The sequence below is a fragment of the Bos grunniens genome, chromosome 8 (assembly GCF_055505025.1).
Source record: "Bos grunniens cultivar Pamir isolate PY7600 chromosome 8, Bosgru_T2T1.0, whole genome shotgun sequence".
Classification (NCBI taxonomy): domain Eukaryota; kingdom Metazoa; phylum Chordata; class Mammalia; order Artiodactyla; family Bovidae; genus Bos; species Bos grunniens.
In genome coordinates this window covers 97,755,555-97,771,205 of record NC_141172.1, presented here as the reverse complement: position 1 = coordinate 97,771,205, position 15,651 = coordinate 97,755,555, and the positions used below count along the sequence as shown (strand labels likewise).

At 41.0% G+C, this 15,651-nt stretch overlaps 1 long non-coding RNA gene and 1 pseudogene across 13 annotated transcripts in view; both read left to right on the top strand.

Moving 5' to 3' along the window:
• LOC147367752 (uncharacterized) overlaps window positions 1-15,651 on the top strand; it is a 604,096-nt gene that overhangs the window by 253,154 nt on the left and 335,291 nt on the right. The window lies entirely within an intron of this gene.
• On the top strand, window positions 239-1,715 carry LOC147367755 (eukaryotic translation initiation factor 2 subunit 3 pseudogene; annotated as a pseudogene).

The window sequence follows — 15,651 nt, the reverse complement described above, 5'->3', positions numbered from 1 at the left end:
ATTTAACAAGAAAAATTCATAGCTTGACAGTAAATAAAAATTTAATGTCACTTTGTAAAACTGGAAAGTAACCACGAAAATAAAAACAGTGAGAATGAAGCAGTGCCCTTACACTTTAGCTAGGTATTGACGATCATTGAAGTCTCTGATCCTAAGTCCTGTTCTGTCTTTCCTGTCACTGAATTCTTTGATCCTAAGTTCGTTCCCTCTTTCTTAAAAATAAAAAATTTAGCTTTCCGGGCAAGATGGCGGGGGGCGAGGCTGGTGTGACTTTAGGGCAGCCGCACCTTTCTCGGCAAGATCTCGCCACTTTGGATGTTTCCAAGTTGACGCCACTTTCACATGAAGTTATCAGCAGACAAGCCACAGTTAATATAGGTACAATTGGTCACGTAGCTCATGGGAAATCTATAGTTGTAAAAGCTATTTCTGGAGTCCACACTGTCCGTTTCAAAAATGAACTGGAAAGAAATATGACAATCAAACTTGGCTATGCTAATGCTAAGATTTATAAACTTGATGACCCAAGTTGTCCTCGGCCAGAATGTTATAGATCCTGTGGAAGTAGCACACCTGATGAGCCCTACAGACATTCCAGGGACCAAAGGGAACTTCAAATTAGTCAGGCATGTTTCCTTTGTTGACTGTCCTGGCCATGATATTCTGATGGCTACTATGCTGAATGGGGCCGCAGTGATGGATGCCGCTCTTCTGTTGATAGCGGGTAACGAGACTTGTCCTCAGCCTCAGACATCTGAACACTTGGCTGCTATAGAAATCATGAAACTGAAGCATATTTTGATTCTACAAAATAAAATTGATTTGGTAAAAGAAAGCCAGGCTAAAGAACAGTATGAACAGATCCTTGCATTTGTTCAAGGTACAGTAGCAGAAGGCGCTCCTATTATCCCAATTTCTGCTCAGCTAAAATACAATATTGAAGTTGTCTGTGAGTACATAGTAAAGAACATTCCAGTACCCACAAGAGACTTTACTTCAGAACCCAGACTAATTGTTATTAGATCCTTTGATGTCAACAAACCTGGCTGTGAAGTTGATGACCTTAAGGGGGGTGTAGCTGGTGGTAGTATTCTAAAAGGAGTATTAAAGGTGGGCCAGGAGATAGAAGTCAGACCTGGTATTGTTTCCAAAGACAGTGAAGGAAAACTCATGTGTAAACCTATCTTTTCCAAAATTGTATCGCTTTTCGCAGAGCATAATGATCTTCAGTATGCTGCCCCAGGAGGTCTTATTGGAGTTGGAACAAAAATTGACCCCACTTTGTGCCGAGCTGACAGAATGGTGGGGCAAGTACTTGGTGCAGTTGGAGCTTTACCTGAGATCTTCACAGAATTGGAAATTTCCTATTTCCTGCTTAGAAGGCTTCTAGGTGTTCGCACCAAAGGAGACAAGAAAGCAGCGAAAGTACCAAAGCTGTCTAAGAATGAAGTGCTTATGGTGAATATAGGATCCCTGTCGACAGAGGAAGAGTTAGCGCAGTCAAGGCTGATTTGGGTAAAATCGTCTTGACTAATCCTGTGTGCACAGAAGTAGGAGAAAAGATTGCACTTAGCCGAAGAGTTGAGAAACACTGGTGTTTAGTTGGTTGGGGTCAAACAAGAAGAGGAGTGATAATCAAGCCGACAGTAGATGATGACTGAAGAGTTAACTAACAGATCTGAATGAAGCTGGAATTTCTCTTAACAATCTAGGGGTATATGATGATGACTGAAGAGTTAACTAACAGGTCTGAATGAAGCTGGAATTTCTCTTAACAATCTAGGGGTATATGATGATGACTGAAGAGTTAACTAACAGATCTGAATGAAGCTGGAATTTCTCTTAACAATCTAGGGGTATATTTTCAGAACAATAGTGGGAAAGTAATTTCACAGCTCATTACCTTAGTAGTAGCTGTAAGATTATTCTCATTTTTTGGTGATGAAAATTTAACCTCTAGTACTGAAATAGAGTCTACAATAAATGTAGAAATTAGCATCAAAAAAATAAATAAATAAAAAAAAAATTTGACATGTTTTTAGAGAGATGCTGAAGTCGTATGGCATCAAACCGAATCTTTCTCCTTTATATCACCATCAGGACTGAAACAGAATTGGAAAAGGAATAATTGTTCCAACATGCAAATCAGTGTTATTTAATATTGTATCCATGTAGATTTCTCTCACACATAATTTAAGAAATTTTAAGTTGTTAACCACCCTGTGAGAAACACTGCAGAATACCACTGTTATATTATTAAGGAGTAAATGTGGACTATATATTTGGGCAGTTCTGGTAGGCTACGTGGAAATCAATAACAATTGTGCTAATTGAATTCCATAAATCAGTATTACTATTCATCCATTCAGTGTCGTCTAATGAGCACCTACTATGTGCTGACCATACAAAGATGAAGACAGTCTCATCCCTGAAGCAAGTTTGTGGTCTTATTTTCATTAGCAATCATATGAATCTTTAAGTTGTCCATTATGAGGAAGAAAATCAGCCGTGAGTCAAGGAAGGCTTCCCAGTGTGGTGATATGTGAGCTGTGTATTGAAGGATAAGGGTTTGTCTGCTGTAGATCCCCCAGAAGGACTATAGCTTCTACAAAGAAACAATGATAGGAAAGGACAAGGTTATCTTGAGGAGTAAGTAGCTTCTTGGTTTGAGTAAAGTATAGAGCTGAAAGGGTAAAAGGATAATGGGGGAGGGAGTTGTCAGAAAAGGAGGCAGAAATGGTAGACACAACCCAGTCTGAGAAGACTTTGGTGTGCCTTGTCAAGGTGTTCGGGCTAGTCCTGTAGACAGTAAGGAGCTATCCAGATTAAGTAAGCAGGGGAATGACATGCTCGGATATACATTTTAGAGAGGTCAGTTTGGTAACAGTGAGGAGAGATGAGAAAGGAGAGAGTAAGATGTCAACACAGATGTCTTCTTGGAATGCCAATATCAGCTTAAGTTATTCCATGCAAATTCTATTCATTAGCTCCCCTTGCTCATGTAAGAGCTTTGGCAGCCACGCTTTGGCCAGAAGGGATGATGGTCTGAATGGAAAGTCTTTGCTTTGACCTTGGCAGGATTGTCCCTGGGATTTTTACTCGTGTAGAACTGCTTCATGAAAGTGGGCCAGCCCATGTGGGCTGTTTAAAGGGCAACTTAGCAAAAAACAATATTCGTTTCACAACCAAGAAATTATTTTGAAGTTTAGCCTCCTTTTGACTTGGAACAACATGAGTGATTAGGGACTGATTATGTATATTATTATTAATGCTGTTGCAGTTCCCTCAACTCTCTGATGTACACATAAGGTGGGAATCTATGTAGCATGACAGGACAAGGAGAGCTTCAAGATAATCTAGTCCACTTTCTTGGGAATCTGAGACATGGCACAGGTCCATAATCACAGTAGACGCTCAGTAAAGGAGCCATAGGTCGTCTGCATTCGTTGCACTGTTTTCCATGTACATTTCACAGTGTGAGTTAACTATTTAATTTTTCTTTGTATTATTCCTTTCTGTCTATAAAGAAATATAATTTTAACCAAAAAGATTGAAAAATAAACTCTCTGGTGGTGAGGATAACATGACACACTGTGAACTGGGCACTCAGCCAGAATTTAAGTCTTTTCTAGGCCGATCCCTGTGCATGTCACCTGGGACAAGTCGCTTGGCCTGTCAGAGACTCACTTCCCCTATCAGTAAAACGAACTCTTAGGCCATCCAGATGGACAGATGGCTTTCCTTTAACATGCCATCTTCAGGGGTGTGTTAGTGATTGCCCAAGGGATGGTTCTCAACCTCACAAGGAGTCTTGTCAGACGCTTTTTTATTAGTCATCATACCCCGTGTGATTTTAGTGTCCCAGATATGCCACATATCTCTTTATGTACTGCAACCCTTTGAAAGGATACATGTATACAGTACCATTGTAATATCAATTTCTTTTTCATCTTCCTAGAACTAAGTTTGGGCCCTGGGCTTCATGTGGATTTGGGTGCTGTACTGTCTGGTTGAGAATGCTTGGCTTTGAGGGAGTCTGCTGAGAGGCATTGTGAGGCCATTGTCAAGTTAGCTGAAAGTAATTATTGTTTTTAATAATTAATGTATTGGATGTTGATTAGGTGTATATATAACTCTCAAATAAAAGAATCTCAATTTAGTAGTCATAAGCAGATAGCCATATCTGTGTAACAGTTATTTGTAATCCTTAATATTTCCTGGATAATTAAGATGTTGTTCTAAGACATGCCTACATGCCGTTGTAGTTCATTAGAAATTATTCAGTTGTGTTCTTGAAAATTTCTCAGGATTAGTTTTGGAGGCAAAAGTATCAGATGATTTGGTGACACTTGTAGTGGCTCTTTTAAAGTGTGCCCCTGAGCTTGATTGAGTGGGGACTCTTTATAATGAGAATGTGTGGGAAGAAACCCTGTGCTTTTCTGTTGGATAATTTGTTGTATTCAAATCCTACTTGGAGTCAGGAATTACGATGATGGGGATGGAGAGATTATCCACTCTTAAGAAGTTTATAGCTTAAGGGAGGCTATCAGCAGAAGTAACTCCTACCACCTATAAAACTGTAAAATGAGGTCACATTTCTTTAAAAACTGTTGCTATTGGCTTGAGCCGTTGTCAGCTTTGATGGCCAACCTGTATCTTACTTGCTGTGTTCTCAGCTGGTTCTTACAGTTCCTCTGGATACTGGCTTATGTGTGTAAATAAATAGATCCCTAGTGTAGACCTACTGGGGCTTCCCAGGTGGCACTAGTGATAAAGAGCCTGTGTGCCAATGCAGGAGACTTAAGAGAGAAACGCAGGGAAGATTGGGAAGATCCCCTGGAGGAGGGCATGGAAACCCACTCAGTATTCCTGCCAGGGGAATCCTATGGACAGCGGAGCCTTGTAGGCTACAGTCCATGGGGTTGCAAAGAGTTGGACATGACTGAAGCGACTTAGCACACACTCACACATGTAGACCCATTATGAAACCCTTTGCCATGCTGTGGAGTTTCTCTTGTTGCCAGTCACTGCTCCACTGTGTATTGGCATCCTCAGTTGGTTACATTTCCTCTTTATATTTCATTTAAATATAGAGCAAGTTCTTAATTTATCACCACATACTTGAGCCTAGATGATAAATTTAGAACACAACTCTGTTGGATGTTAAGGCTTATAGGAGGTAAGTACAAGCAGTAAATATTCTAGAACTGCTGTTTCCAGTGTCTGTTTTCAAGGACTATAGGTCCAGACTCATTCTCCCAAGGCCTCTGAATGGTCATTCCCTATCCCAGCTATTTCAAAGAAACCATTTTACTTTATGGGAGTCTCTGTGACCTACAGTCACCTATATCCCTTTCACCAGAGTTTAGACCTCAGTTTATGAAGGTCCAGAGAAAAAGAAGAGTTTTATTCTTTCCCCTTGTCATTGACCAGTCTTGCAGCCTTAGTCCTCGTATGTTATCCTTCTCTTGAGAATAATATACAGCAAGGACACCCCTTCTTTTCTGATGAAATTCTGCCCCTGGGCCTATGATCTCCAAAATACCATCACATCAGAATGCAATATTTCATCATCATTTCACAAAGCCTAGGTTGTTGTTCATCTTAAATAACATCTTATTATAGTTCAAAATGACATAAACATAGCCAATCTAATCTCAACCTCAGCTTAATGTAAAAACAAAGTCTTTCCCATTTTTCTTGTAGTTTTTCAGATCTGTACTTCCAATCTAATGTGTAAAAATTCTAGAAAACACACACACAGTTCCCCAAGAACAAGCAATGATATACAATCATAGAAAAGATGAAAACTAAAGGAATTTTTTTTCTCTAAAGAAGCTACAAAGTCTACAAAGATGCAGCTATGCTAAAAGAAACATCTGACATATATATTAAAGAGAATTCTTTACTTCTCTGTATAAACATTTACATTAAGATTAATGGTTACTTCATTTTTCCTCAAATATATATTGCTTTACATCTGGGTAATTAAAGGCCACACTGGATTCATTTTCCAAGAACAAAGGACAAAGGATAATATGACCCAAAGGTAAATTTAATTCTTTAGTTCCTAGAGGATAATAACTACTGAGAACTTTGAGACAGTTTTGTTTTTTCAGCATTAAGACCTATTTAAAAAAGTCTTAGCATCCAGTTGAGTGAGAGCAACCTGCTACCTTAGAGCAGGTGTTGGAAAACATCTTCTGTAAAGGGACAGATAGCAAATATTTTAGATTTTCAGGTCATATAGTCTCTGTCACAACTACTCAGTACTGCCACTAAGTCTCATGGTGGCCACAGAGAGACGTAAAGAAATGAAATGATCATGGCTGTGTGCTACTAAAGCTTCACTTCCGTCAGTCAGTTCAGTCTCTCAGTCACGTCCGACTCCTTGGGACCTCATGGACTGCCGCACGCCAGGCTTCTCTGTCCATCACCAACTCCTGGAGCTTCCTCAAATTCAAGTGCATTGATTCAGTGATGCCATCCAACCATCTCATCCTCTGTCGTCCCTTTCTCCTCCAGCCTTTGATCTTTCCTAGCATCAGGGTCTTTTCCAGTGAGTCAGTTCTTTGCATCAGGTGGCCAAAGGATTGGAGTTTCAGCTTCAGCATCAGTCTTTCCAATGAATATTCAGGACTGATCTCCTTTAGAATTGACTGGTTGGATCTCCTCGCTGTCCAAGGGACTCTCAAGAGTCTTCTCCAACACCACAGTTCAAAAGCATCAATTCTTCTGCACTCAGCTTTCTTTATAGTCCAACTCTCAAATCCATACATGACTACTGGAAAAACCATACCTTTGACTAGACAGACTTGGTAAAGTAATGTCTTTGCTTTTTAATATGCTGTTTAGGTTGGTCATAACATTTCTTCCAAGGAGCAAGTGTCTTAATTTCATGGCTGCAGTCACCATCTGCAGTAATTTTGGAGCCCATGAAAATAAAGTCTGTCACTGTTTCCATTGTTTCCCCATCTATTTGCCATAAAGTGATGGGACTGGATGCCATGATCTTAGTTTTCTGAATGTTGAGTTTTAAGCCAACTTTTTCACTTTCCTCTTTCACTTTCATCAAGAGGCTCTTTAGTTCTTCACTTTCTGCCGTAAGTGTGGTATCATCTGCATATCTCAGGTTATTGATATTTCTCCCAGCAATCTTGATTCCAGCTTGTGCTTCATCCAGCCTGGCATTTTGCATGATGTACTCTGCATATAAGTTAAATAATCAGGGTGACAGTATACAGCCTTGATGTACTCCTTTCCCGATTTGGAACCAGTCTGTTGTTCCATGTCCAGTTCTAACTGTTGCTTCTTGACCTGCATACAGGTTTCTCAGGAGGCATGTCAGGTGGTCTGGTATTCCCATCTCTTGAATAATTTTCCTGTTTGTTGTGATCCACACAGTCAAAGGCTTTGGCATAGTCGATTAAGCAGAAGTAGATGTTTTTCTGGAACCTTCTTGTGTCTTTGATGATCCGACGGATGTTGGCAGTTTGATCTCTGGTTCCTAAGCTTCACTTAGGAACACTGAAATTTGAGTTTTATATAGTTTTTGCTTATCACAAAATAGTATTATTCCTTTAATTTTTTAAAAACAAGTTAAAAACACAAAACCAGTCCTAACTTGCAGTTCATCTAAATAGGTGGCCAGTCATATTTGCGCCACTTGTTTGGGTTTGCTGCCCCTTGCACTAGGGCCCTGTATTATAAAATTATATCTCCACATTAAGTTTTATGGTAAGTATTAAAATAAAGGAAAACGCGGAGCACTGTGTGACCATGCAGAGCCAATAAACTCAACTTGGAAGAATCTTTACCTTTTCAGACTTTGTGTGTGAATCTAAACACATCTAATTCCTTCCAAGAGCAGCCTGGAATCTTCTGTGATTTCAGAGTGTTTTTCTCTTTGGAAAAAGACAACTTCCTACATGTCAAGAGAAAAAAAAAAGTTGGAAGGCTTCTGGCTATCCAGACTCAAATGTGAAAGACAATTTTGATGAACTAGGCAGAAATAAGGCAGAAGCATATGGTTTAAATTGTACTTAACAGAGACATGTGTTTCAATCCTGCCATTACGAGAAGTGTGACCAGTTTTATTCCTAATGGTTAGTGAGAAATCCTGGGGCTGGGCCCACAGAAACCTGGTGAGTGTGTACAGGTATGTGCACAGGGACATTCTGAATGTGGATAACTTGTGTGTGTGTGTGTGTACATATGTGCGTGTCATGGTGTAATAACTAAAACTCACTAATCATTTGCATTTGGTAAAATATTCTTCCTTCACTTCCACCTGTCAAAGCCCATTCTTTTATCGAAGTTTAAATCGAGCATCATGTCCTCAGAAACCGGCCCCAATTTCCAGCCAGCCTTCCTGCTGTTCCATTCTCTTGTCAGAATTAGTCCTTTCTTTGTTGACTTTTACAAGTCCAACTTGAATGATAGCTAAATCTCACAAGATTGGGGCTCTTGAGGTAAGAATAATTTATTTTCTCCTCTTTATAGTATCTTTGCCTCATCTCATACTTGGTACAGGATAGCAATAAAAGCAATTTGCTGAATGTGGCAAAGTGTCCTGGATGTAGTACTAACCATGACTAAATGATAGTTTAATTTTAGACACCTCACCTGTTCAGAAAGATGAGGTGTTTAATGATTTTTTTTTTATATTTGCATGTTTCCATGATTGAGGAGAGGGTCCCCCTTGGGCTCACAGAGACTCATTCTCTCATATGTCAGATTAAAGAGAACCCTGGGTCGTGGTTGTGTTAACTGTTCTTCCCCCTGGTAGATAGACACCAGCCTTGTGTTTTTAACAGTAACTCATGTGCATGCCTACATTCCTGCCTAGCTTGAAATATGACTCACTGGGGCTCCGGCCAAGGTGCTGTCAAACTAAGCGCCCATTTCTGCGAACGTGGATTCAAGTTTGGGGTGGGAGATGGAGAGGCAGACAAGCTTCCAATGCAGGCTTTAGGTGCTGGCTGGCCAGGTGAACTTGGAGCAAGACCCTGAATGAGATACCATCAAAGGTCATCTAGTCTAGCTATTTCATTGTTCAAGTGGGAAGGCCAAGGCCCAAGGGGAATTGCCTGGCTCAAATTCACATGGCTTGTTACCATGAGAGAGCCGGCTTCCAACTGGCCCCTCTGTTCCTAGTCTGAGATTCTTTAAATTTGCCCAGTTAATTAATTAATTGGCCAAACATCACTAAGACCTACCATCTATCAGGGCTTCTGCAGGGCACTGGGGGACCCAGATGAATTAGGCATCCTGCTCATCGTTTCAGATCCTGTGTTTCAGTGGAGACAGAGTGTAGCAGCAGTGGTACAAGCTTGGGCTTCATGTAGACTTGAGTGTGAGCTGTCCTGCCTTTTTCTGATTGTGGAAACTAGAAAAATGAACTGCATATGTCCACATCATAAAACTATTGTGCAGATTTAATGAAATAATTCATATAAAACTTTTAACATAATGATTGCTACCTAGTAAGTGCCAATAATTCATAGCTATTGATTACAATAATGAAGACACTCAACCCTTGGGCCAATAAGCTGTCTTAGTAACTTTATTTGAAAAGTACAGGTTGGAAGGCAAAATATTTGGGGAAAATTGACCTCAGAAAAGTAGTGCAGAATTAACTCCCTTGCCTCTTATAAGGTTGATTCTAGTCTGTCTACTGAAAAGTCACTTTCTACCTCTAGCTAGAACTGGATTGCGATGATTGGATGAAAAAGAATTTCGTTTGTGTGGAGATAGTTGTATTCACTGCATCCCTGGAAAGTTTAGGCCGCATGTAATTCCTGCCACGTTTGCATCTTACTTTTCACAGTGAGACATGATTTCTCTTACAAATAGAGGCCAGATTCACATTACCCAGCTGACTGCCATCCCAGCCCTGCCCTGATCTGGCCACCTCTGGGGTTCCCCCAGAGCCAGGCAAGGGCTCCAGGCTGCTCACTGCTGACTGGTTGGCAGAAGCGGGTCACTGCCTTAGAGGCACTTTTCCAATCTCGTTTATGTCCGGCGTCCCGTGGGGTGCAGTTCCCTCTGGTTTCATGTGGTGTTGCAATCGAAACTATTGAATCTCAAAATGGAATATAATTAAGGTGGGGTTAATAAAGTGTATTCCACTCATAGCCAGTAAAGGGTGTCATGTTTCTCCTTGCAGCTTTAGGCAAGGAAACTTGATCTCCAACTTTGTCAGGGCAGACTGAATCACAGGTGTGTCATTCAGCGGAAAGCCTCTTGTTTTACTTGCTGTAGTTACTACACGGCCAGTCTCATCTTGGTGGATTTGTACTGAGCACACAGAATCCAGCCCGTGGCTGGGCCTGAAGGAGAAGCCTTTGTGTAGGAGGAATTAGGGGACTTTCGCTCTCTGCTGGGTCCTGAAAGCAATCCAGGAGAAGGTGCCTCTGAAGTACAGAAGTCCTTGGGAGTACAGGGATGAAAGACTGTGGACAAAAACGGAGGCCTCAGAGTAGCTTCCAGTGACATCTTTTTAGTCTTGATCTTGTCTTTCTTGCTGATTTGAGTCCATTTCGTTTCCTTTTTTCTTCCACTACTCAATTTCAGGACACAACGTCACAGACTTCTCTGGCCTCCCAAAGTAGAGATCATTAATGCTTATTAGTGCTCCCTTAGTACTGGAGACAACTGTATCATCACAATTTAACATTTAAGACCACTTACTCTGTTTATTATGGCCTACCTCTATGCTGAACCCATGTGTATATTACCTAACCTAGTCCTCTTGACAGCCCCCATGTTATACATGAGGGAACTAAGGCTCCAAGAAGGTAGATTTCCCAGGGTCATGCAGTGAATTTATTTATTCAATATATGTTTATTCAACACTAGTTACATGCCAGGCCCTGGAAGACACATTCCCGAACAAACAGCCAAAAGATCCCTATCCTCATAGAATTTATTTTCTATGTCTGTGTCTGTGTGTGTGTGCAAACAAATAAACAGGCAAATTATATAGTACGTTAGAAGATCAGTGCCATGGGAAAATGCAGATGTGAGACTAGGCAGGAATTTGAACCCAGAGCTCGTTTACCCGTGGCATGTTCTTAACCACTCAGCTGTGTTGCCTATGGATCTTGGATCTCCTTGTAATTACCTGTTTACTTCCAGACTCCCCCTTCCTAGACTGTACATTTCTCTAGGGCAAGTCCTTTCCTTAATTAGTTTCCTCTCCTGGCATATAGCTCAATGGCTGGCAGGGAGTCAGCATTCAATGAATGTTTGCCCAGTGTATGAATAAGAGAGTGACCATATGATGACACAAGAATTCACCAGAAAACAGTAATTTCCCAGGAGACTGGCCAGTCCTGGAGGTTGGGCTCTGCCACCAATGTGTCCTGTTACCCTAGGCAATTGTTGGAGCCCATAAAATCTGCAGAATGGGAAAAACATAATGACGGCTTTTGACTTCCTTATAGATATGTCATGAGAATTAATGAGACAGTGCATGCTCAGAAACTTCAGTTTCTTTGAAGAAAAGGACTCATGTTTTTCTGATGGTTTATTCATTGTTCACAATTCCAGCAAGGAACTGGCATGGTATTTTCAGGAGGGACTGGTCCCAGAGAAATAAAATTTGTTTTACTGACAAGGTTTCACAGCAGGCTTTATGAGCTACCTCTTTCTGGCTGTGGGGCTTGGTGAGAGTTTGCTATCACTTGCAGCAACTGTGAAAATATTTTTCCCCTTTGCTAAAGGTGGGCTCTAAGTCAGCTCAAATGCAAATTTTCATGGACATTTCTCTCCCATTGTGAAAGTAAAAGGCTATTTTCATTTGAGTCAAATCCCATTTCTTGGCTCTAGGAGGACAGCTATTGGAATGCTTGTTGGCCAAATGCCAAGTGTAAGTTAACCAAGAAAAGTGGCTGTGGATCCGTGTTCCCTAGGAGAGGAGGGCTCTGCCATTGGATGGTAGATAGAAGAAATGGGAAATCCCAGAAATGTCAAATATAGCATGAAAACTAAACAGGAAGGTTTGGTTTAATTTTCTTTTGTTGCTGACGAGTCAGCACCCCGAACCTGTCCAGTCACTCCCACAGATAGAATGCAAAGGAGGCCTACTTGGTATTTCCCTATTCATCTGACGCTGTGTCCTTAAGCATAATAAACTCAGTTAACAAAAAGCATTGCTAAGATTATATTTGACAGTACTAACTAGGTCAGCATTGTAGTATTTGCTTGATATGGACAATATGCATTCTTAGGAGTGGAGACCTGTTTCCTGGTAGGGAAAATCCCCTAATATTACTCATCAAGGACAGGTAATAAGAGTTTGGATTTCTCTGGTGTCTCTTCTCTAAGAGTGCCAAGGTCTTTCTTCCACTTTACCTTGGTCACCTCTTTAGCTCTGTTGTAAAGGCAGAAGCAGGTGTTTTGGAGAAAGGAAAGCGGATGCAAATTTTCCTAAGGTGACCCACTTCATGTGGATTTTGCTTGGGTCAAGATCAAGTCTCCTGCCTGATACAAAGTCATTAATCAACTTAGATTAGACATTGAAGACGTTATGTCCCAAGTAGGCTCATCCTGTGCTGTGCTGTGCTTAGTCAGGTCTGACTGTTTGTATATATGGTAGCTTATTTGATAAACATTATTATTGCTATATAGTAGCTTAAATAGATAATCCAAATTGACTAGTAATTTGCATGCCATTGCTTATGTACTATTATGCCCAGGTTCAGTGTCTTTGTCTACATCAAGATGCCTCTTTGGGACCTCCCTGGTGGTCCAGAGGTTAAGACCCTGCACTTTCAATGCAGGAGGTGTGAATCTGATACCTGGTCATGGAACTAAGATCCCACATACTATGGGTCATTGCCAAAAAAACAGAAAAAAGGATGCTTCCTTTTATCAGTAGAAAAATAGAGTTGGCTCTGATTCTGACTGAGCTATATTGTTGCCAAGGCCTGGAGACATGGGTGCCTCAGGCAGCTACTATGGTATTTGCTTGTATCAATGTTTAAAATATATATTCTCACCGTTTATTTTAGTGAGAGAGAAATTGGTTTTCTATTAAATTAAGTTCCTTTCATGTTTAGATTGAAAATGGGGAATCCACTACATGCATTGATGCTAATACAACATTTTCATGTATCTGGCATAGCTGTCCAGCTCACAGTTTTTCCATCACTAATAACTGGATAGTATAAGTCACTCACACACAAGAGGATTGGGGTAGCTTCCAAGAATATAGTTGCACAGTCTCATTCAGAAAGAGTTTTAAAATTGCTTTTCTTGGTTTGGTTTGCCTTTTGGCAAAATTTTTCCACTTTTCTATTTCTCATTCTCCCTTCAGCTTTTTTGTATGATTTACTGAACCAGACAACTTCTTGGGAAGCCTATGAAAGGGATTAACATTTAAATATTACACAAAATCATTTGCTGCCAGTAAATGGCATGACCCCAGGTATGATTTGGTTTCAGATTTTCCTCTGGCTTCCAGGAACAAACAGTTGGCTGGTCTCTGACTTGGTGGCCTGGCATCTATTGCATTGAGCAACCTCTGTCATAAAACTAATCAGCAGAGATAGGGTGACCCCAGTGAGCAGGAAATATAAACTTTCCAACTGAAGGTGCTTTCTGTTTCAGTGGCAGTAGAATTAAGTTCAGTTTTACCAGTTGTGTAAGTGGAAGCCTGAGGTAACTGCTGGCGGTTTTTGATATGGTCCCATGATGTTTAGGGCTTCCCTGGTGGCTCAGATGGTAAAAGCATCTGCCTACAATGCGGGAGCCCTGGGTTTGATCCCTGGGTCAGGAAGATCCCCTGGAGAAGGAAATGGCAACCCACTCCAGTACTCTTGCTTGGAAAATTCCATGGATGGAGGAGCCTGGTGGGCTATAGTTGATGGGGTCACAAAGAGTTGGACATGACTGAGCGACTTCACTTTCACCATGTTTAAAATTTTGAAATGGATACTTCTGTTGTATCCTAAGGAAGATTTCACATTTTAAGATATCTGAAATAAGATAGGTTATTGCCTAATTCTGGCTAATGAGCACTGAGTGGAAGTGATACATGTCATTTCCGGCCAACCAGTTTAAAAGCAAAGGCGAGTCCCTTGCTCTATTCCATCCCTTGCTAAAGCCTGAAGCCATTTTTTTTTTTTTTTCTGCTTTTACTGATTTTTTTTAAATTTTATTTTATTTTTAAACTTTACAGTATTGTATTAGTTTTGCCAAATATCAAAATGAATCCGCCACAGGTATACCTGTGTTCCCCATCTTGAACCCTCCTCCCTCCTCCCTCCCCATACCCTCCCTCTGGAGAGGGAGAGGGTGGGGAGATTTGGGAGAATAGCAGTGAAACATGTATAATATCATGTATGAAGCCATTTTTTAAGCTGGCGGTATGACAACCCGATCGGATCGCTTGCTCCACTGCCAGACTAGGTCCCTGAATGACTAGATGGAGCTGAATACTTTGCTGACCTGCATTAGACGTGTCAATACCAAGAAGCCAAGAAGTGTCGTATCCTTGGGATTTGGGGAATCTATTTGGCATTCTGACTAATACCGTTGGTGTTCTGGGCAGCTACCTGGCTGGCCCACTCCTTTCTCTGATTGGATTTTGTATCTGTTTTATGACTTAATCCCATCTTGTTGTTTAGTCGTTAAGTCATGTCCAACTCTTTTGTGACCCCATGGACTGTAGCCCACCAGGCTCATCTGTCCAATGGATTTCTCAGGCAAGAATACTGAAGTGGGTTGCTATTTCCTTCTCCAGGGGATCTTCCTGACCCAGGAATCAAACCTGTGTCTCCTGCATTGTCAGATGGATTCTTTACCACTGAGCTTCCTGGGAAGCCAAATTCCATGTTCCTTTCTTCTTTATTTGTAAGCCTAAGGTGCTTCATGGACAGTCCAGGTTTGGCTTGACTTTTATTGAACTCTTGGAAGGGATACTTCATGAGTTCTGGACTGATGAATGCTGTCAACAAGCCATATATAGCAGTCACTCAGTTTTGAGTTTTCAGGATAGGAAGCAGAGAAGGGAGTGAACGTTGGAAAAGGGAGTGGAAAGAAAGCAGACTAGGACACTGGGAATGATGAATGTTTTAAAATGATTAGAATTGGGGGAAAATAGATACAAAGAGAACTAAGGTCTTCTTGCATTGCGGTCACTCATGGACTCAATCAATAATGCCCTCTTTCTCCCTGCTAAAATCATTTGTCCAGTATGTACATGATAAGATTTGTTCTAGGCCAGATCCTGAGCTACAGAGAGAGGAAGGACATATGCCTTGGCCTCCAGGAGCTGATATTTTGGTAGGGGAAGTGTTCACAGAGCAGGGCATTTGCAGTTCATGGAAGCAGGAAAGCAGCATAGAAACTGCAGGTGCACTAGAGTGGGTGTGAGGATTTCAGAGGGGAGAGAAAGCTGCTGCCAGGGCAGTAATGTCTTTAGGGACTGACCCAAGGCTTTGAGGTACAAGAATATCATCATATCAGTGTCCCTAGACATTAGCAAGTTACCTTTTGGACTCAGTGTATTCTTACTTCTTACAGTAGTGGTGTAGAAACTAAATATCAGTGCTTGAATTTTTAAGATAGAAAGATACCTTCCAGATATCGTATCAAAGAAGTAACAGTAAGAACTTGTCACTAATAATAACTACCAGTGTACTG